The sequence below is a fragment of the Sapajus apella genome, unplaced genomic scaffold (assembly GCF_009761245.1).
Source record: "Sapajus apella isolate SASKATOON/1434 unplaced genomic scaffold, GSC_monkey_1.0 scaffold5, whole genome shotgun sequence".
Taxonomy (NCBI): Eukaryota; Metazoa; Chordata; class Mammalia; order Primates; family Cebidae; genus Sapajus; species Sapajus apella.
The window spans coordinates 5,025,385-5,048,423 of NW_022436945.1; the positions used below are offsets into that span (position 1 = coordinate 5,025,385).

The 23,039-nt window shown below is 38.9% G+C and overlaps 1 protein-coding gene and 1 long non-coding RNA gene across 3 annotated transcripts in view; one reads left to right on the forward strand and one right to left on the reverse strand.

Annotated features, from left to right (window-relative positions):
* The window catches only part of C1QTNF7 (C1q and TNF related 7), a 104,205-nt gene that overhangs the window by 18,840 nt on the left and 62,326 nt on the right, over window positions 1-23,039 (forward strand). Inside the window, exon 1 of one of the 2 annotated variants that reach the window (XM_032272828.1) lies at window positions 13,199-13,415. The exons of the other annotated variant lie outside the window; for it this stretch is intronic. The gene's annotated coding sequence lies outside the window, so the exon portion shown is untranslated. Of the gene's footprint in view, window positions 1-13,198; window positions 13,416-23,039 lie in introns of those variants that run through there. 2 annotated transcript variants of the gene reach the window in all.
* Window positions 3,456-13,152, reverse strand: LOC116546648. Its single transcript, XR_004266800.1, has 2 exons — window positions 13,063-13,152; window positions 3,456-4,086 (listed from the first exon to the last, which is right to left on the reverse strand). It is a non-coding gene; the product is annotated as an uncharacterized LOC116546648 (long non-coding RNA).

The following is a 23,039-nucleotide window of genomic DNA, read 5'->3' on the forward strand; positions in this document are numbered from 1 at the left end:
TTTGGCAATTGATCATTACATAACCTTGTTTTATGCATGCCTATGTTTAACAACATCTTATTTTACATTTATTATTGGTTCATTAACATTGAATTCATGGCCAACATTGCTTAACTCATGACTGAACAAAGCTTACCTAACACACGTGTTTTCTTCATAAGGCACATCATAGCTTTCTTGCACTTAAAAATACTAGGCAGCATTTCTATGCTCGGAGGACATTTTAAATAGAAAAATCACCAATAAAAAGTACAAAAATGCAGGAAGCAGCACTAAATATACTGCCAAAAAGGACACTTGTTTACAGTGTGAGAGCTGAAGGGAGAAGGCAGAACATTGTCATCTTTGACCTGAGTTGTTCTGTTCATGTCCATCCACAAATGACATTGAGAGCACCATGAGGTTTTATTGGGGGCTTATAAATAAATTTTAGCAAGTAAATGAATTTGCAATTATAGGATCTTCAAATGACTTCTAAAAGTCATTCACAAACTTACCTACCAGAAATAGCTTCTGTAAGTAAACTCAGCTGGTCTCCAGTCAAGTCATGTCAGGTAGCTTTATATTTAAGACCTATAAGAGGCTAAGAGGACCCTATAGTAACCTTTGTATGATTGATTCAATTTAAATATTTTCTCTTCCTTATCTATTGTTTTCTATGGTAAGCTACTATATTTGTAATATAGGAAAAGCAATGTAAAGCAATATAAGGAATAATATACAATTGTAATATAAGGAAAAACAATTCTATTCAGTATCTAAAAAGGATTAAAATTAAAACAACTTTTTGGTAATTTCAGGATAAACTCCACACCCCTGCTTGGGACACCAGACTTTACAAAGCTCACCTCTTGGGTTTCATCTTCTAATATTCTTCAGAAGCACACTCCACTTTGACCATCATGAACTACCTAAAACTTCCCAAATTTATACTGCTGCTTTTCACCTTCTGTTTGAAACATCCTATAGGTTAAGAAACTGGCTTGGGAGATTATTCAAAATTATGCAACTAATGGAATGATAATAATAAGGAAAAAACAGTTCAAGGTTGCTCTGAAGCCCATACTATCTCCCCAGGCTCAGAATGAAAAATTGAAACTGTTAACGTGATATTTTTTTAATTATCATTGTGCCATAATCTCAAGCATAGACACATTAATCGCTTACATTGCTTTTAAGATTGTCCTGGGGAAGAAAAACCCTGAAATATACTCTCTGCCATTACCATATATACAGGAGGTCAAAATGATTCCAGAAAGGTGTTTTTGCCTTTTGAGAGGAATGACCCACTGTAGTCAGAGCAATATTTCAGCCAGACATTCAAGCCCAGTTTGCAAACACATACGCTGTGTAGTCAGATTTTGTAAATATGGTCTACTCTGGTTTCTTTGTTTCTTTCATTCTAAGAATATTGAATTTCAAACCCAAATGGCATAAATAAATTCCAGATGTCTTCCCAAATCCCTAAATCTCATATTAGACTAACGAGAGGCATTGCTATATATGAGTAGATGGTTACATTTAATTCCCTGAAAAGCCAAAAGGATCTTTGGGAGGCTCTTCAGCCCTCTTCCACCAAGAAAACACATTAACTCTTCCGAGTTTCTTAAGAAGCTGAGTTCTCAAGATCCACAGCCCATCTGTCTGACATATGTTCTGCTGCATTCCTCCTCTCAAGGGGCAAAAGAGCATCGTGGTGAAGTGGTGAAGTGCAGGGCACAGAAACCAGGCTGACTGAGTTCCAATCCAGCTGGGTGGTTTTGGGCAATCAATTAAGCTCACTATTCCTCAGTTCTCTGTAAAATGGGGGTAAACCTAATACCTATACCTCAAAACACTTTTGCAAAAATTAATGAGTTAATAATTTAAAGTGCTTAGCACAGTGCCAGCCACACAGCAAAATCTCCACACTCTTATTTTCTAAGAGGTGGCATATAAACAGCTGACCTGGGAGGTCCTCCATGGCTGAGAAATTCCCTTCCCTCTTTACCTCTAGATAAGCAAGTCTAAGCCTTCAACCTCTGATAAGTAAGATTCATCCATCTGTGGGGTCTAATCAGCTAACTTCAGATCTCAGACCCCTCCCCTAAGTCTGGTCCATCCCCTACTTCCCCTACCTGAGTCAGCATTCTTGATCCTTGTGTGTTAACTATAGGCAACTTGACCTGAAGTATAACTCCACTTACAAAATGTAAAAGTTCTATCCTCAGAGCACTTTTGAACGTAGCTTCGTGTCTGCAATTAATTAAAGAAAGAAGATCGTATATGTAAAACACCAAAGGACTCACAATAAGTGACCAAAAAAATTAGAATTTTCTTCCTTATTCCTCTTCCCCATTAATGGTTGGCACTTCTGTTTGTAAAAAACATATGATTATGACCATGAAAGACCTTCACTGCTAGCCATTGACAGAGCATTTGCAGCCCATATATCCTTCAGCACCTCAGTTTCAGGTCTCTAGACCACACATCGGTGCCAGATGGTAACTGGACAAGCTTGGCTATTTCATACTTGACTATCTTTTCAGTTTTCAATAGCAACAAAACCTTGCCTAACCGTTTATTGTTTATAAAGCACTTTCACATACATTCCCTTGAGTACTCTTCATGTCAACCCTATTAAGTATCATCGTCATTATCATCATGATTTTGCAGTGTGGACAATTCAAACCTGGAAAGATAAAAAGACTGGCCTAAATTCACTCCCCTGATAAAAGGTTCAGTAAGAATTTGAACCTGAGTTCCCTGCCTTGAAATTCTGTACCTTTTTTTCTACCAAACTTCATTGCTAACATTATAAGATTAAATAATGAAAACCTTATAATATGCCTCATTAATTATTTGGTTACATGTCTTCCCTTGATGGTATTTTATTTTTATTTTTATTTTAAGCTTTGATTTTGCTGCTTTGTCTAGTTTTAATGTGGTTGGCAAGATCAAGCTGAGCTCAGTCATTCAGCCAGGTGGAGCTCTTTCCATAGCCTGCAATTATTGTGCGTTGGATGGTTGGTATTTTTTTTTTAAAGACACATTTAATTTTTATTTTTTATTCAAGTAGACCAAAAGCTTCACGGTCATAAGAGACCCAGGTTTATTCTACCCTTCTGTTCCTCCAACCTGGTATGTACAGAATGCAGCTATTGGGATCACAGGACATTTACTCTATCTCAATGCCATGACTGCATTCTGAATCAATGGCAAACTACATAAAACGAAATCTGAATATGCGAAAACACCTAAGCCTTTCTCCTTTATGAAGCTTTCCCAGCAATCTCTTCCAAAAACCTCTGCTTACTTATTACTGTCCCAACTCAGTGGGTCACAGCCTTGACTAGCCACAAAGGCTTCTGGGAAGTTGGGCATTTTCCTGGCCACATTGCATCCCCAGACAAATGAGGCTTCTGTTACAAGCAATAATGGCAAAGTTAACATTGGAAACAACTAACAGATTCTCTTAAGAAAACTACCATTTATTGAGAACCTGCAGTGTGTTAGGCATAAACTAAGACAATACGAAGAAAGAAATATCACTATCATTGCATTAAACATATAGAAAGTGACATCCAGAAAGATGTAAAATGTGAAATGAGATGCACTTGTCTCTCTGAACATTGCTATGTGGGTTTTCCTCATGTGATAATACCCAGTTCAGAGCAGACACTTAAAAAATGGCTTCAAATGTTTCCTTCCCTTTCTCTCCTCTCTTGAAATTAGAGATGCAATGTCAGCTCCTACTAGGAATGCTTTTATATTCACATTGTCTAATTAATCTTGTTATGATCCCACTATGGCTACCATTCTGGCCAGTGTTATCTGTATCCTCTAAACCATCACACCCCTGACTTGTCAGATCCTGTCAAACCTTTTCTGTGTCACGTTCCGTCTTTTTGGTTGACTCTCTAGAGCTGTAATGACATTGTTTTCACTTTCAGCATCATCAGGTAAGACATAAATAGTCTTTGGCTTGGTGATTTATCAGCCTCTTCATTGTACATGGCACTTAGGAGGAGCTGAATGATGTCTGCTGAATGAATGAATCTCAGCTTCATCATTTACCAGCTGTGTGAACTTGGGCAAGTTTCATAGCTTTAATGAGTAAGAAAAAAAATAAATGTTTGTTGTTATAAGCCACTGAGGTGTTATGCAGCAGTATTAATAACAGCATTATCTGATGACTACAGCCTGCCACCATGTAGATGGGGGAAGGAAATTTATGGAAGAGAGATGCTCAGCAGATAATGCCAAAAACATTTGCCATAGAATATTATCCATGCTCCAATAAGACCCATTGTTTCTCTAGCATTAATTAAAATAAACAGACAATCCTGAATTGTAATAACTTCACATATAATAAATGCTAAAGAAATGCCAGATAAACTTTCCATATGTTGTATACATGTTCTGCCACTTTGAAAGTATGTATGGAACACCACCATGGAGAAAAAAATATATTCCCTGGGAAAGCATCATTCCATTGCATCACTGGGCAAGCACATGGAATAATCATGACAAAAGAAAGTACCCAGAATCCTTCTCTCATTGTCACAGGTAAATTATAAATATGTTGGGCTTGAGGTATATGAAAAGTCTCTCTGAACAGAGAATAGCATGGGCAAACAATCTCTTTATTTTGATTCAAGAATAGCACCTCTTGATTGTCAGTGAAAACCAAAGCTAGATTACTTTTGAAAAGCTGACATATCATCACCTAGGGGTTCATCCGAGGCAAAATGAAAATACGTGTCAGAGTTGAACAGGGTTTTTCCTTTCTTTGCACACTGGTGTGTCTGACTTCTCTTCATGAAATATCCAGTGAAACGAGGATTTTACAAGCAAACAAGCAGGTGTTTGACACCATATATAAGTTCATACATAAAAGTGTGAATCAAAATCTAGTATATTTCAAGGACTTTGTCAAATAGCAAGGGATGGCTCTTAAGAGATCTCTTTTCAGGCCGCATAAACTACTGGAAATACACTTGTGTACCTTAGAATCAAAAAGACCTGGGTTTGGTTCCCAGGTCTACTGTCTTAACAAATGTGCAACTTTGGACATATTATTTATCACCACTAAGTGTTTTCCTCATCTATGCAGCAGACATAATAATATTTAAATTGCACCAAACAGAATTTGCGCATTTGCAGTCAAAAGAAGTTGAATATCAGTGATTTCATGTGGTTCAACTTAGACCCGTCTCTCAGGACTGACTCCCGAATAAAAGAGCTCATATTTGTCTATTAGTCACAACTCTTTTGGTTGCACATGACAAGCACCCATCTCATTCCAGCTTAAGAAAAGAGGGAATGCATTAGCTCATGAAATTGGGCAATCTAGGAATGGTGTTAGCTTCTTATGTGGTGGGATCCAGGGGCCCAAAAGATGCTCCAAGTATTTTTTTCTCTCCCTCTCCCTCTGACTTCATTCTGTACCTGTGGAATTTGTCATACATGGTGAAGAAGATGACCAGTAATAGTCTTCACTAAGAGCAAAGGGACTTCTCTGTCCCAAGGGCTGCCTTCCTTGGGTTCCATACTCACCACTCAACTAATCACTGTTGCTGTAGGTGTCAGAGATAATAATAGTCTGTTTTGCTTAGCCTACCCTGGCTGACTTGCTTACCTCAGTGGGAGGCAGCAGGAGTGAAGGGCACTATGCATGACAGCCCAACTGGAAACATATAAGATAGGAAAGGAGTTACCCAAAGATTCCTGGGCTGCTGAGCAAGCAGAATAAAATGATGTCCCCTACAATATGCACAATGTAACACAGATCCCAGCACATGGAAGATGGGCTAACAGCTGGAGAGTTTCCTGTGCAATGCTCAAAAAATGTAAGAGACACAATTTACTGTCTCATTCAAAGATAAGATGAACAGCTTTTCCTGATTTGCCTGGGACTTTTCTGGTTTTAGCACTGAAAATCCTATGCTGTGGAAAATTCCTCAGTTTTAGACTGAACTATCCCAGTTTTAAAATCGAAAGCCCCACATCTCGGTCCCAGGAAAATTAGGATGGTTGGTTACCCTATCCAAAAATGGCACTCGTAAGTGTAAACTCTAGCTACAGTTGAGGGCATGTTAAGTCAGTTTACTGTTGCTGTATCATGGAAGACGGGCATGGTATGGCACATGAAAAACTGTGAATAGTCCCCTGCAAAAAAGGAAAGCACAGCCCAAGTCTGCGGTCACTTGCAGTTACAGCATCTAACCCTTTGCTTTGCCTCCCTCCTCTGCCTTTTCTTTTTCTTTCACTGTCTTTCTCCCTTTTTCTTTTGCCTTACTTTTTTCCCTTCCTCTATTTTCTTCTCTTTCTTAAATTTTATTTCATGGCTGCATATTTACCTTTCAAATAACATGTGACATAGACGTTGTTTGCAATCTCCAAAGGAGCAGTTATGTGTTCCTGAACTAAAACAAGGCAGCCTCTGTAAATATCGTTATCCTGAATAATCTACCAACTAAGTGAGAGCTTCACTGTTAAGACAGGAAGTGCATGTGTGATTCCTGTGGGTTGGCTGAGACAGCATGGTCATGCTGATGAACATGAGGAATGGAAAAATTGAGGGGAAAAGAGAGTGATGACTGTTAAATTAAGAGACTGGGAAGTCAAAGGGGTTGAGACTAGGCTCTTTTGAGGGATATTTTGGTTCAACTATTTACGGTATATAGGGAATGCATCTATTTATCCACAATGAAAATTACTGGGATTTGGAACCTCTTTCTTCTTTTGAATCAATTAATTAAGCAATACAAATCAGGAGGTGCTTCTGGGTTTCAAGCTATGCTTTGAAGCTAGACCTGCATTTGAATGTTTTCAATCAAAATCTTAAAATTAGAAAGAAGGCAATTTCCAGTAGTCTTCAAAGGAGAACTATTATTCAGGAAAATAGTCTTCTAAATTATACTTTTGAGAGTGCTGTGAATTTTGTTGCCCCCATTAGGTGCTAAAGTTCTAAAGAATTAACTCCACTTAGGAACTAAATCCAAATACTCTTTCATGACAAGGTTTCCAGCAACAAGTGGCAGTCTTATGCTTGGGACTACCACTACATTTTCAGCACTCATATATCGCTTATACAATTTTCATCATTACCTAGTACTACCAGCACCATTTATTTATCTGGCATTTTTCTACAGGTTGACTTTTAAAATTAGACACACTGAGCTGATGCAGCCAATGCAGCTCACTAGGATGTATGTGTATCAGTATCACAGGGACCAGGCTGATTCCCAGATCTTGTTTTTGAAACCCTGTTGGAAAGAAAATTATTGTCACCTACAAGAAAAGCAGAGAAAGAACTTGCAGCCTTACCATCTGGCACTTAACTTGGTTCTACCTTTTGGTAGCCTTGAGATTTTGTTTAAGTGACTTTAATTTTCTACCTGTATAGTGGTAAAGATTAATTAAGATAATGCCCAGAAGAATCAATGAACTTTGCTAGCACCTAACAAATGTTAGCCAGGAAACTTCTTAGTCCCACTGGTTGCAAGTGGCGAAGACTTGCATAGTTCTTTAGGGCAGATGGTTCATTTATTCTGCAAAAGCCAGCCAAACGGTGAATGTAAAGCAAAGATCATATTCTGAAATATGTGAGGGCAAGTTGTTTCACTGCCTTGTGGAAAATGTTAAAAAAATTAAGTTACAGCCAGGGACCATCTCTGCAGGCTAGAATATTTTGAGAGGAAATATGTCTTAATTAGGAAGGGACACAGGACATGTCATAGAGTTTATTTCCCTCAGCTTCTTCAAACCAGATTTTGATCACTTGTGGTTAATGAGTCAGAGGTAAGGATGAGAAAAGAAAAAAAAATATGTTAGCAAAATTTTGAGAGTCTCTGCACACAAGTTGTACTGATTAAGTCTCAAGTGAGAAAACAGCCCAGAGTTAGGGAGAGGCCAGTCTCTCCTTCCTCTGCAGGGAAACCAGCATCATTTTAGATTCTAGAGGGTTTTTAAACATTCTGTTTTCTGATTATTTTGATATATAGAAAGGCTACTTTCATGTATGTATTTTTTGTATCTATTAACTCTGTTCAATAAATATTATTTCTAATGGCCCTTATTAAATTTGCTGCACTGTTTAGGTGTACAGTTTTATTATCTTCAAAAATGATAGCTTGGCCTCCTCCTATCCATTAGCTATACCTGTTATTGTTTGTTTCCTGTCTTACCATATATAAATTATTTTACCATTATTTAAGAATGATTAAAATAGTTTTGCATTTTTAATCTACTATCTTAAGGATGACTTTGAAAACTGAGCAATTAAAAGTCCAACAAATAGCTAAAAATCTCTTTTGATCACTTACATATAATATGATGATACACGGAGAATGCCTTGGTCATCCTGTGATGAAAACAATGGGAAAGAAGGACATGTGAAGTACTCTCAGTGAGTAATATTTTAGTTGAATACATGGATGAACATAATGAAAGGTAAGCACCAAAATTTGACTGCAAGGCTTCACACGTGTGATAACACCAAGAAACTATTAAGCACCTCAATCAGCATTCAGTTAAGAAAATAGCATTGGTTAGAGACTTCAGACAAGAAATCAAAGTCCTTAAGAGCCATTGAAAGAACTGTAGAGAATCTACACATGAGTTCAAATTGCATTCAACTATACTGAATTATGCAACACACAAATGAATCTACACAAAAACTGTAAAAACTAAGGTCTGTAGTCTGCCTAATACTATTGTACTAATGTCAATTTTTTTGATTTTATGATTATTATATTGATATAAGATGTCACCATTGAAGAAGCTAGGGCATTTGTGTAAATTTTTTGTAGCTTCTTATGAGTCCATAAATATTTCTAAATAAAAAATAATTGTTTAAAAGGGATTCATGTGACCAACAATTAGAGGAAAAAAGCACTCTGTTTGACTGTAAACCCAGAGAACAAGATTGCTGGGAAGCCACACAAAAGTGTGAGATTCTACGATCACATCCAGAATTTCCTGCAAACCTCACATCAGCTGGCTGTTCCCGCTCTGCAACTGACACCAAAGAATAATGTCCTCTAATTATTTTCTATCTTTCACAACCCTGTATTACTATATACCATACTATAATACAATATTTAGGCAGACTGCAGACTTGTGTGTGCCCTCCTTGGCTGGCTCTAACCAGGGACTCTGCCTACAAGTGGTTCTGGGAAATGTAGTTCCAGGCTTCCAGTCCCTGTTCCCTCAGAGAGAGAGTAGAAATGGCCAGGGATGGTGCTGAGCTGAAAATATGCATCTCAGCTCACTCATATTCAATAGATACTATAAACTTACATTCTAGTCTTTGAAAGGAGATTAGAAGAAGGAAATTAATCAAAACTTTCAGTTTATAAATAAATTTATAAATAATTCCATTTCCCAGCATGGTTTCTTAGCCTAATATTCTAGTTATCTTTATCCAAAAGAATTTGTAATAAAAATATTTCCATAGGATTTTTTCCAGTTTATAAAACAATTCCACATGTACGCTCTCATTGGCCCTCCAAACAAATTTGAGAAATAGATAATAATGGAAACACTTAAGATTTATCTGATACTTTCGTTTCTACTATCACATTTTCTTGTAACTCACCAATAAAACTAGGCTTCTTGAGGTTCCCTAAACACGACACACTGTCATTTCGTTTCTGTGCACATGTGGTTCCTTTAACGGAAAATGTCTTTCCCTGGTAGGAATTCCTCCTGGTTCCTGTACGTCTTCACACCTCTGTCCCATCAGCTCTTTCTAAGAAGAGACTGAGGCTGATGGGGTATGAACAGGCAGCCCGTCCTGCAGAGGGCCAGGCTGTGCTGCCCTTGCAGGAGCCCAGGCCTTGACCAGCAGGCAACAGATGTGACCCAAGATCTGCTCCTCAAGCTGCCTCATTTCACATTAACAACCTCATTCCTGATTAACCAAACCTAGCAAAATAGGGGAGGAATGCACTTGGTGGTACACAGCAGGCTTAATAAAGGGGCCCCATTAGACTGTTCTTGGGCGTATGCTTACTAGTCACACTGCTGCAGGTGAATTTTACAGGGCCTTTCTTCTACTATTTATTTCCCCCAGTTTGTCACTGTCTAATTCTCCCTTCCTCCTCTGGAGGTTCTCATGTTACTGTTCTAATGGCTGGACATATCTTAGTAAACAAAGCATCCCTGACTTCAGGGAGCTTACAGACCGGTGAGGGAGACAGACATTATGTAAATTATCTTAGAAACATATAACTATTGCTATAACCACTACAATAATAAAACAACATTTATGAAATCTTATGAAAGGAGAAAAATTATGAAGGGAAAGTGTAGGACAGTATTAGAGAATATAGCAAGGAGGAGCAAGAGTGGGTGAGGGTCAGATGAAAGAAAGCATCCCAGGGAAGAAGCATGTGAATTTAGTTTGAACTAATGAAGAGGCTCATTAACATGAAGGAGGCTGGGAGGTAGGCAGGGAGAGAACATTCCAGACAAACTCTCTACAGCTGTCAGTCTAATATCATCAGGTACATGGAAGGAATCCCCATGGCTTCCTTCTCATGGTGCTCTGGGTAACAATGTCTTGCCTCCAGGCAACTAAACAGGGAAGAGTGGGAAGGGAAAATAAAGGATCACAGCTCAAAATCCAGGAGAGAAGAGGAGGTGGAGACAGAATGTGTCATGAAGGGAGCAGGGTTCTGGTCATCATGGTTTACATTTGATCACTGCCACTTACTAGCTTTGTGACCTTAGAAAAGTCACTACCAACCTATCAACGCTGTTTTGATGATTCAATGAGGGGAAAAAAGGTGCAATAAGTATTAGCTCCCTTCTTTCACTTCCTGCAGGCTTGCTATGGACTGAATTGTATCATCCCAAAATTCATATGTTGAAGCTTTAACCCCTAGCATGACTTTATCAGGAGATAGAGGCTTTCATAGCTAATTTAATTCAAGTTAAATGAGATCATAAGATGGGTCCATAATTCTATAGGACTATGGTCTCTTAAGAAGAGAAAGAGAAAGATCTCCCTCTGTCTAGCATACAAGAACCCAGAAGGGAGGCCGCCATCTGTAAGTCAAGAAGAGAAGCCTCACCACAATCCAACCATGCTGGCACCCAGATCTCAGACTTCCAGACTCCAGAAATGTGAGAAAATCAATTTCTGTTGTTTTGCCACCCAGTCTATGGTATTTTGTCATGGTATCGCAAGCAAGACTCAATTAGAAAATTTTTCTTACAGATGATAGAGTGCAAATCTTAACTGAATAACATTTAGATAATAAATTTGTAAAAGGTAAAAGAAGTGAATGGAACCATAAAATGTAAGTTGGACTCATGACTTGATCATTTTCAAGGGGGTGCTGATCTTGATTTATTTGATCTTTGTTCATGGCTACTTCAAAAATAAAGACATCCCATTTGTGTCAAGGCACCTTAGATGCCTTTCTATGTGACTGAACAAAATGTTTTCTCTTTGTTCTTCATTCTTACCATTACACGAGAAATGGAGGGACAGTTTGAACCTTAAGAAAGAAAACCAATAGTGGCAAGCGTGAGAGACAAGTACCAAGAGTTGAATGACAAGGGAAGAAAGACGAAATACACTCCTCAAAAAGAAAAAAAGGGGAAAAGGTCAAGTTAGAACCCAGGAGTCCTGGCATCAAGTGGTCTCAGCCAATGATATAGGTGAAATGGGCAATGGTAGTTGCACATCCCACTGGAAAATACCACTGTCTCAGCCCATTAGTACCACTATAACAGATTGCCACTGACTAATTTACAAGCAACAGAAATTTATTTCTGACAGTTCTGGAGGCTGGGACATCCAAGATCAAGGTGCCAACAGGTTTAGGGTCTGGTGAGGACTCTGTCTCTGCTTCCAAGATGGCACCTTGCTGCTACATCCTGCAGAGGGACAAATGCTATGTCCACATGTGACAGGAGGATACAGGGCAAAAAGGGCTTAGCTAGCTCCTTCCAGCCCTTGTACAAGCTCACTAATCCCACATAAGAGCCCTGTCATTGTGACCTAATGACCTCCTAAAGGCTCCTCCACCTCTTAATATTATCACATTGGATCTTAAGTTCCAACATATGAATTTGTGGGGGGATGCATACCTTCAAACCATAGCAACTACTTTCCAGTTTCAAAGCATGAAGCATTGCAAAGTACTATCTTGATAAACACCTCATTTGATTCTAACCACAACAAAATGAGATAAGTGCAATGCGACAGGGATCACATACCCAGTGAGTCAACTGTGTTTTGAAATGTTTAAAGGACTCCACAGGGCTCCTTTTGGCTGTTAAGTGTTTGAGGCAGTGGCCAAGCTTTACTTTGTATTTCTAGACCTAGTGTTCTTTCTGAGGCAAATGTTAAGATATGCTGTATACCCTTTCATCTAATCTTAACCTGGATTTCCAAGGTAAAAGTTTTCTCTATGTTCTATCTGATTTCCTGGCCTCTATCCTCCTCCTTCTCCATCCAAAAGTCACTCAATGATTTCTTTCAGTAAGAAAATAACATTGAATGGAAAATGAGAATGGAAGAGAGAAAAGAAGCATGTAAATTGGACTATGTCAACAAAATTTCATCATAAGATACAATTGCTTTCATCATGGACAAAACTCTTTCACAGAGATGACCACATTGTATGACCAAGCAAGGGCCACTATTAACGATTTTATTCTGCAGCTGTGAAAACCAGAAGTCAGAAACATTAAGGGCCATATCCAGTGAGAGGTATCTTAAAGATCAAGAGTCAGACCTCCAACCCTTGCACCTGCCTCCACCTCCCTACAGTGGACAGAGCATTGGCTTGACAGTCAGCTCTTAGGTTCCTGTCCTTCCACTAACCAGCTATGTGATCCTGGTCAAGTCTTGCAAGCCCTGGGTATCATTTCTTTTGACTGTCAACCAAAGGGGCTGGGCTGCATGGTTTCTAAGAATATCTTTTAAAATGGCTGATAAGAAAGAAATTGCAACAGCTGGTCTTTGAAGACCAGTCAGAGGTGCCCTGATTTTTCCCAGCACAAAAATGAGAAGGTGTTCAGCTAATATTATATTTTAGAAAAAATATTGTCTATACTCACTGTGCTATTTCCCAAATACAATTTGGGGAGTGAGCCAACAGATAAAGGAAGTTATTTATTTTTGTTTGTAACATCGACGTCTTCTTTCGGGCTCGATCAAACAATCAGGAGGTCTGTGTAGGCCACAGCGTCATTGCTCGCTGGGGTCCTTGCCCGCTCCCTCTCTCTGCCACTGCTCAAAGCCTGGGAGAACGCTTTTGAAAGCGAATCAGGAAATTACTTATCAATCTGAAGCCCCAAAGAGTTATGAATACTCCTCGCTGCCAAAGGGGAATGGGATTTTGAGCAAAAGCTCCACATCTGCGCACACTAGAGTTCAAAGACTCCAGCTGTTGGAAGGTCTTGCGAGCAATGTAAGTAAACAGCCCTCTCTCCATTGAAGTGAACGTCTTCAGGCTTTTTCTTCCTTAGAAAGGCGTCCTTTGGCTCATGTTGGTGTTTCTCTCTCCCTCTCTCTCTCTCTCTCTCTGTTTTTTGATGATGTTCAGGGGTATTTACGGACTGGGGCTTAGTCAATAACACAACTCCTCTGGGGGTTGCTTCTGCTGAACAAGAGAGGGAAAGTGAAAGTCGTCAGAATCGGCTTTGCTTAGGAAGGGTTAGATTTGAAAAGCCCTTACTTGCCAATTTTGCTCCTTCAAAGCTATAGATCCATAATCAAGAGGAGTGTGAGGCCAACCCTGACACTCGTGGGGACAAGCAGAAGTGGCTCTGTAGCCTACTCTGAAAAACAGAATTGTCATCGTGTCCGTTCCTACATAATTCACATTGAAGGTGCTGTCCTCATTTTGATACACTGTAGGATTTTAGTTGAGGAAAAAGAAAGCATTAAAGTGAATATTGTTTTGTGGAGATTTCCTCATAGTGGCATAAATCCTGTGCTCAATTTAGTTTTCATTAAGGGTGTTGATTTATTTACTATCTACTTTATTATTAAACAAATGTGCTTACCACTCCACTTAGCCATGGGGGGATAATGCAATCATTGCAATATGGAGGCAGAAATATCTAAATTGTGTTGGCAAAACTATGAGTTTGCATTAATAGTAATTCTATAAATGGAATGCATAATTTCTTAAATGTTGCATTGTACTGGGGTACATTTCTTTTATAAGTATTTCAAATCAAATTGTGTGTAATGACTGGGAAATAGTGAAAAGAAATATAACAAATTTGAATGGAATCGTTTTGTTTTGATCAGCCTTTGTTACCAGAAACCTGAATATCCATTTTGCAGCAGGTCCCTCATCATGAGTTCTATGGTTGCAAGAAGCATATGTCATGAGTCCTTACACTCTGTCTTGTCATCAGACTATGTATCTCTCAATGTGTTCTGATTCATGATTTGAATAAGATCCCACACCCTCAGCCTGGGTTGTGTTCCCTCAGCTCACTGGAAAGCTCCTCCAAAATAAAGAATAATTGCCCTTAACTGTACTTGACATCTGACTTCCTTTCTTCTCTTTAAGTAATTTTGGCATACACTTCCACATCCTGTACTGTTAAGATGGGTTTCATTCCCAATATGTCAGTCATTGTCAGCACATACATAAGCTACTTCCAAGAAAGGCTCTAGGTGAAAAGGGATTTTAGTTATTGTAAATTTATAACAGCCAATTTTCTATTTAGCCCTTTCTCAAGCAACTCATCTGTACTTTTATTCTAAGGTGATCTGTTACTTTTCACCTTTACCTAATAAATAAATATTACATGCCTAATGTGCTGAAAGCAATAAAAACCAAATGTGCCACGATGCTCCCCTTCTCGTATAAACATGTCTGTAGTTTTTAGGCAGCCCAAGTGTACTTTTGTGTTCACGGGCAATAGTTGCATAAGGTTGAACGCTGAGTGTCGGAGCTGTGTGGTGTACTGAATAACAAAATAGAAAGAAACAAGACTGGAATGTGAAAGTAAATTATCCAAATATTAGGAAATATTTACTGAGCATTTGTTGTGTGCTGGGCCCTTCCTAATCATGTCTCATGTGCTTATGGGAGCAAGAGGCTCATTGGTAAGGCATAGAGGCTCTGAAACCAGAGTTCCTGGAGACACAAACCAGATTGGCATCTGTGTGAATCTGGGTTGGTTGCTCAACTCCTCTGTGCCTCAGTTCCCTTGCAACAAAATAGAGCTCATAACAGCAGGGTTCTTGTAAAGCTTGAGAGTTGATATAAATAATTTTTTTTTGGTCTATTTTCTATATGAGAAAACCAAAGCTAGTGAGGTTTACTTGCCTACATTACACAGGTAATGACGGCTGACAGGGCTGGGATTTGGAAGTAAGTGATCTGTTTTAATCATAACAGAGAAAGTCCACATTTTAAACCACTGCCTACTGACCTTTTGTTGTTGGATTCTTTCATCTGCATTCCTTCATCCAGTTCTTACAATGGCCTTCTAAATAAACATTATTGACTATGATGATTTAAGACAAGTAAACTGAAGCTCCAAGACATGAAGTTACTCATTCAAAGTCACACACCTAGAAATTAACAGTGCTGATCTCCAAACACAGGTTTTCAAATTCCAAGTTTTGTGCATGTTTTTTCTTTTTCTTGCCAATCTGTGAATGAATAGGTCAGGGCCACACCTGCCCTCTTGGGAAGAGTGAAGTAACTAGCAATGCTAATGGTCACCATCAATTAAGCTCTCACTCTGTGCTTGGCACAGAATCTCTTTATAATTAAAGTAGGTCCCTGTGCCCGTTTGTTAATAAATTCTCTAGATGATTCTAGTATGCACTAAAGTTTGACAGTTCTATAATCTGGGACCAAATGGAGATTGTTATATCCAATATGACCTAATCTGAAGAAGGTAAAAAGTTCTGATAGAGGTGAAAAATTTTATTTTCCCCAACTCAAATTTGTGGATTACCCTGTGGTCAGAATCAACACTATTTCAGGATTATTTCCTGTTTTGTTGATACCCCCAGGCTTTTTTCATCTTTTGGCCCATCTCATCTGAACTTTTTATCATCTTTGATTGCGTCAGGTTTCAATAATCAACAGATAGGTCGATTTCTTTCTCCTATAGGCTTTTCATGACAAATTTGTGCAACTCAATGGAATTCATCATTGAATTGAAATAAAGCTATAACATCTATGAGAAATTTACTTAGTATACTTTATACAGAGAAGTCAGCAACATAGATTATTTACTGTGTTGAATATAATATATTCAGGTTTATTTCTCTGAAAACTACAGTGGCCCAGATAGATGTGAGCCAACAGGAGATGCCAAACACATACTTGGTGTACTGGGAACTTTAGATGCCTGAGAAGAGGTCATGGGAGGGAGCGGTGGAGTAGGAACCATTGAACACTGGAAATCATTTCTTGTGATGTCAGGACTTAAAGCAAAATAACCCTGGCTTTCAGTTCTAGTTTCCCCACTTTCTAACTGCAAAGGTCTAAGCACATCATTTACCTCTTAGTTTGTGTAACACACATAAACAACTTAGCACAGCACCCAGCATAATAGATGCCTAAGAAACTGGAGTTCTTTTCTGCTTTAGCTCTGGTCCAGTCAGTCTACAAATTTGCACCAAGGACTTATATGTCCTAAACATTATTTTAGATATAATAGTGAACAAGAGCCAAAGTCCCTGCCTTCGTGGAGCTTGTACTTTAGAGAGACAAACCACAGAATCACAAATCAGAATGTGACTTCAGAAACTAAAAAATGATATGAATAAAACAAAACAGAATAACGAGACAGAGTGACTAGGTGCCAGGAAGGGGCTAATTCTTTAACTAATATAGGCTAGGACCACCTCATAAGGAAGCGGCATTTTTCACAAAGCTGAATCATAAGAAAGACAAAATGACACAAAGCCATGATTAAGTAAGTCACTGACTAACCATGGAACACTAGACAAGATGCCAAAGCTCTTTGTAGGCCTGTTTCATCACCTATAAACTGCACAGCTGAAGTAAATCTATGGGGCTTCTCTAGACCCTGCTCTGGAAACTCTGCTTTGGGATTTTCTTTCCTTTTCTTAATATCATATGCCATAAGTAACTGTATAAAAAGAAGAGAGAAAAAAATCCCTGAACCAAACTATATTACAGTAGTCATTTCATTCTTTCTTTCAATGTTCTGGGCTTTTTCAACACATTCTACCTCATCAAATGTAAATTAATATGTCCTAAGTGAATGAAGATTAATTGATTTTTTTAAAAGCTCGTATCATCACAATTCCTAGGGATTACACTGTTGGAGAAGACAAGAACCACAGCATGGCAGATTTTTAGGGATGAATTGTAAGGCTTCACAATTACTTCATGTGTGGCTTCAAGTCTGAAATTGTACATATGTCAGTCGAGTCAATATGCAAAGCTGCCAGAAGTCAGTTGGTCCAACACTCTATTAGCCAAGAGCTAATAAAGTGTACTGTTTTTAAAAACAATCCATGGCCTAAAATGTTCCCTTTCTTAAAACGGTGCAGCAAATCACTTAGGTATAAGTCAGTGGCCTACTCAAAGTGAAGATCACCACGCAGAGAGTTTGCACCAGGGAAGCAAATCTTGTCATTCAATTAAGCCTAATAATCGTGGCCAAATCCTTGGCTGTAACAATCAAAATGACAGTCTCATTACTGCATTTTGTCTTTGTCACCATAGTGTAAACCTCAATTATGAATCTGCAACCTAGAATGAGAATTTGGTAACATAATTGTTGTATAGCAACATAAAATATATGGGTCAATGTTTTCAAGTACTGTTATTTTTTGCTTACTTTATAAAACTGCAATCTCCCCGAATTTCAAAACACATTTTTTAGAATTTTTTGGAAACAAGTTTCCAAGTTAAGATTCAAGGACTGAAAAATTAGCCTGTAGTGAAGAAAGTTGTGGAGCAATTCGTGATGCTTTCCACTCTATCACTCTGCTTTAGAAAAATAAAGGGCTTTTTTTTAACCCACATACAATACAATACAAATTCTATTTCGGCAAAGAAAGAATTTACTGTGAGTTTTTAAATGCTGACAAGGTCTCCTTAGGGAAGAGGCCAAAGAATCGTCTTCTTTGGAGGTCTATTAAAACCAGATCAGTTATCATGTATGTCTGGTATGACTTCAGTGTGGTCCTTCCCCAAGGTAAAAAGAGACAAAATGATTCCTCAAGTTCTTTTCTAAACTTACAATCAAAGACCTAGTCTACATCCATGCAAGGCAAAATGGTGGGGACATGTTGAGTCCAGTTGTCCTAATCATCTTCCCCTACCCCAGGCCAATCACTTTGGTTGAAGTGATGTCTAGACTACTGGAAGGGCCACAGTTGCTTGGATCATAGTGTGTGGACCATTTTCCCATAACCAGGGAGTAGACCCAACTCTGCTGCAGTTAATGCCCAACAAAATGAACATCTTTCCAATGAATCTGTCATGTAATTCAAGGGCTATACTTTCAGTGTTTGGGAACCACAAATTGGGACAAAAACTGGCATGAAAATTGAACTGTGTTAGAAAATAGGAATACCTTTTAACATTCTGGTTATTAGGTATATCAGCTAGGATTGTATTTGCAAGTATCAGAAAACCCAGTTCTTTTAGTATGCAGGGCGTTTATTTTTCTCCCACAACAAGAGGCCCAGAGGTAGGTCTAGGGATAGCATAGCTATCCAAGGATGCCACCAGGAAACCAATGTCCTTCTCTATTCCTGCTCACTAATTCTAGCATGGGCTTTCATTTTTATGGTGGTGATATAGCTGCTGCACCTCTAGGTATTGAGTTCATATTCCATGCAGGAAAACAAAAGCCTTTTCCTTGTCAAACTTTGCCTTTTTATTCCAGAAGGAAAGCCTTCTTCTAAGACTTTCCATGTGCATTTTATTGATGAAACTATGTATGTAATAGGGCTACCCCTAGCTGCAAGGGAATCTGGAAGACTGTGTATTCTGCTTTCCAGACTTTTGTGTAAAAAAGGTAGGGGGAGGCCAGGCATGTTGGCTCACATCTGTAATCCCAGTGCTTTGGAAGCCTAAGACAGGTGGATCACTTGAGGCCAGGAGTTTGAGACCAGCCTGGCAAACATGGTGAAATCCCATCTCTATTGAAAATACAAAAATTAGCTGGGCTTGGTGGTAGATGCCTCTAATCCCAGCTACTAGGGAGGCTGAGACAGAAGAATCACTTGAATCTGGGAGGTGGAGGTTGCAATGAGCCAAGATCACACCACTATATTCCAGCCTGGGCAACAGAGTGAGACTCCATCTCAAAAAAAAAAAAAAAAAAAAAAAGGTAGGAGGAGAAGTGAATTGGGATGAGTCTTGAGTGAATCAACAAACCACACTTGTCAAAATATGCCATAAATTCCTATTTCTGAAAACAATAAATTTAGAATTTAATATATAAATTGGACTATATTACATAAACATTTACTAGGTGCATCTCTTTTAATATTTAAAAATTACTGTGAACATGAAAGCATTTTCTTAAAATGTGAAAAGCGGTAAATAGGAACAAAGTTCTTCCTGAAGTAGATAAAATGGGAAAAACATGAGTTTGGGTGAGCATGAAAGTCTGAATTCCAGTTGTACACCTAATTAGGCATGGGATGTCTCTGGACTGCAGTTTCTTCATATTTGAAATAAGAACAATAATAGCTACCCATAGAATTTCTTTATAAATAAATAAGATACATAAAATTTTTATATGCTATCTAAAGAGGCTAGCATGAAATAGGCATTCAGGAAATGGTAATTCTCATCTCCCTTGCTTCATACCTTTTATTAGACAAGTGCATAAACCTTCATGGAACCCAACTCAGAGAGGATTGATAGTTGAAGAATCAACTCTTTGATTGTGAGAAATTAGAACAAATCTGAATGGTGTGTAGCCTTTCTCTATCAGTGCATGCCAAGATTCTTTCATCTGGGGCTTCATCGCATTATCTTAGCAAACCAGACAAAAATGTCTAAGCGAGTTCATTTTCCAAGCTTCATCGTATGTTTCAAAGTGCCATCTGTTTGTAACTTGTTACAAAACAGAGTCAACAGAGCCATTTGGTGACATTTTTAAAAGTGACTTCAGTGTTTGTTTCCAAGGGATATAATTCTTAGAATTTGTGCAATTTGTTCTGTGTTGCTGTGATGTGAAATAAAGCCTTCACAGAGGCTCTCAGCTGTTTCAATACATTATCCTCATCTTAACCCGCGAAGCCAGGTTTCAAATTAGGTTTCTTTCCATTTTAATTATCTCCCCATGTCACTGTGACCTTTCCAGTCAAAGATTTAAAGCTTGTCACCTCATAGTCACCGCTGCAAAATTAAAAAGAGGAAAATCACAAACAAAAAAACAAAAGCCTACAGATCTGCATAGCCAAAATCTATTCGTTAGCCAAAACTCATTTCTGCAAGATGATAAAGCAAAAAAAAAAAAAAATTCTAGAACACAATTCAAAGCCGGTTTGTGTTCACAAATGAATGCTGAAACCTTCAGCAAACTACCATTTAATCTTATTTTTTCTCTTTCCTTACCTAGAAAAAAGAATTAACATACCCTCCTCGCCCATCTCACCTGGTTAATATGCATATTGTTGAGATAATGCATTAGACACGGCATTCGAAACAATGCGCGATATACTCGGAGCCTGTTTGGTATTTCCTATCTATTGTAGTACAGTTTGCATCACATTGCCACACATGATGAATCCCATGCCCTTCTCAAACTCCCATCTGATTTGTCTTCTTATTTTTGCAGCCAGGCTTTCTTTAAAAAGCCATTGCTCTTGCTTTACTGTCACCCTTCCATACTCTTAATCTAACTTTGGTTGATTCTTCCTGGATTCTACTCAATTCCACCTGTTCGGACTAAGTATCCAGCTCCCTGTAGGCTCACCACCCTTTCCTGGCCCAAATGCTGACAAAGTCATTACATGTTCATTGAATAAATACTTATTAGTGCTTACCATATCAGGGATGATCAAAACAGACAAAAATCCCTGCCCTCTTAGAGAAAACATTTTATTTCTCTGGACTCAGGAGCCTGGGCATACTGATAAGGACACTCAAACATCAACAGTCCAATGTCATGCCCTCTCCTCTCACTGAACAACTTCACCTAAGTGTTTCTTGGTGTCTCTGTGCTGTGCCCACGTGTGCTCAAGAACTCTAGGGCAGCAGTCACTATGCTAACCATGGACCCTAATGTTGTCCATCTTGACAACATTTGGTAATATTTACATGATGGATGCAATCTCTTATTTTCCCCAATCCTCCCCCACCACCCCACGCAGATGATAATCTTCATGCAGCCAAAGTGTTGCTAGGTTCAGGGCAGCGGTAGAGAGAAAGCCAATTTGAATGGCCCCTAAAATACTTGCGCTATTACCAAGAGACTTGAACCTTTCCTAGAAATGCCATCCTAAAAAGTTTTTCTGGAAACGTTCCTTTCTGTGTCTGCTGTTACGACTCTCTCCATAAAGCAGTCTGGGCAGAGAGTAAAAACTATTTATATCCTCCATTGTCCTAACACATCCCCTTTCCATGTAGGTACTTGCGCATACTCATCCCCTACACATTTCACTCTTAGTGGCCAATCTTGGCCAATCTCCAACTCCTAGCTGGCCTTAGCCAGAGCACTGTAGAAACCAACGAAATTTGGGAAATTTACCTAAGGCTTTGTACCTTCAAATTGTTATTGTTTGGAAATAGTCATTCCCATCTACTCCCAACCACAGAATACTAGGCACAGCTAAATGCTTTCAGGTAGCAACATCTGTAGTATCTTTGGAAAGAGCTGGTTTGCTTTCTTCACCCCTTGCTGATCCTGAAAGATGTCTTTAACCTGCCAAGTCCACCTTCTTTGGAAGGACAGAGATGCGTGGTGTTAGAGGTAGCCATGGGAGCCGAGTCAAGGTTATCTCAGAATAGACAAAAATTGAACATTTGTGTAGGTTAAAAGCAACCAGCCAGTGGTAGAAACAGAGGCTATAAGAGAATGAGAGAAGGTAGTTGGGCCAGGTAAACTTGGAGAGGCAAGAGGTGGATCAAAACAACCACCCAGGTGGAGGACTTGGTCTTGAACAAGCATGGATCCTGACTCACAGCTGTGTCCACCGAGGCAGGTTAGAAGCAAGTGAAGATGGGTAGTAATTTGAATAAATTGGGGATAGCAGGGAAACGGAGGTGACTGTGATAATGTTTTCCTCTAGCAGGTTGAAACTGGGATCATTGCTTAAGTTAAAGACAGTGAACTGATTAAATGTGTGCTGAGAACACCCAGGCCAGTGCTTGTCATAGAGTAAGCACTAGAAAGAAAATATATATTCACTTCTGTCCTCCTTGACAGAGTGAAACGATAGCAATTGTTTATTTACAAAAGATCTCATACAAAAATAGCCCACGACCCCATGCATATATTTTGCCTTTCAAGTGAAACACAAATACAACTTTTTTTTTTTTTAATTTTAAACCCTAAACTATAATGACTTCTCTAAGCTCAACTCAGTTTTGAAAATAACTTGGCCCAGGTGTATACTATTTGAGAAGGCCTCTGACCATACATATTCTCTTTCTATGACCCCTGAGCCTAAAGAATGTTCTGGAGCCTCGCCAGCCAAGAGGTGTATGCAGGAAGAGAACTGAATTCCAGAGCCTTTGTGTTCAGTGTTATAGAAATAGTTCCAGACATGACAAATAAAAGGCAGTTAATGTAAAACATAAACTGTTTTTATATTTGGTCTTTGAAGATTTTCATAAGCATAAACTTTCCAGGGCCAGCTCAGGTTCTTGCCTCCAAATGTTTCCAATTTTAACTGTCTTCCTTTAATTATTTGAAATCATAAGCATTGGTTTGGGATGGCAGCTGGCAGGCAGGCCAGGGCAAGTAGTGGCCTCCAGAGGGTGGAGTTGTAGGATTCTCTTCCACCTTGCCCTCTAGCCCTCACCAGTGCCACACTAGGGAGGAGCAAGGACTGGGGTAGACGGCCTCAGGTTCAGACAGTGGTTCAGGGCTCCAAAGAGGAGCATTCCTTG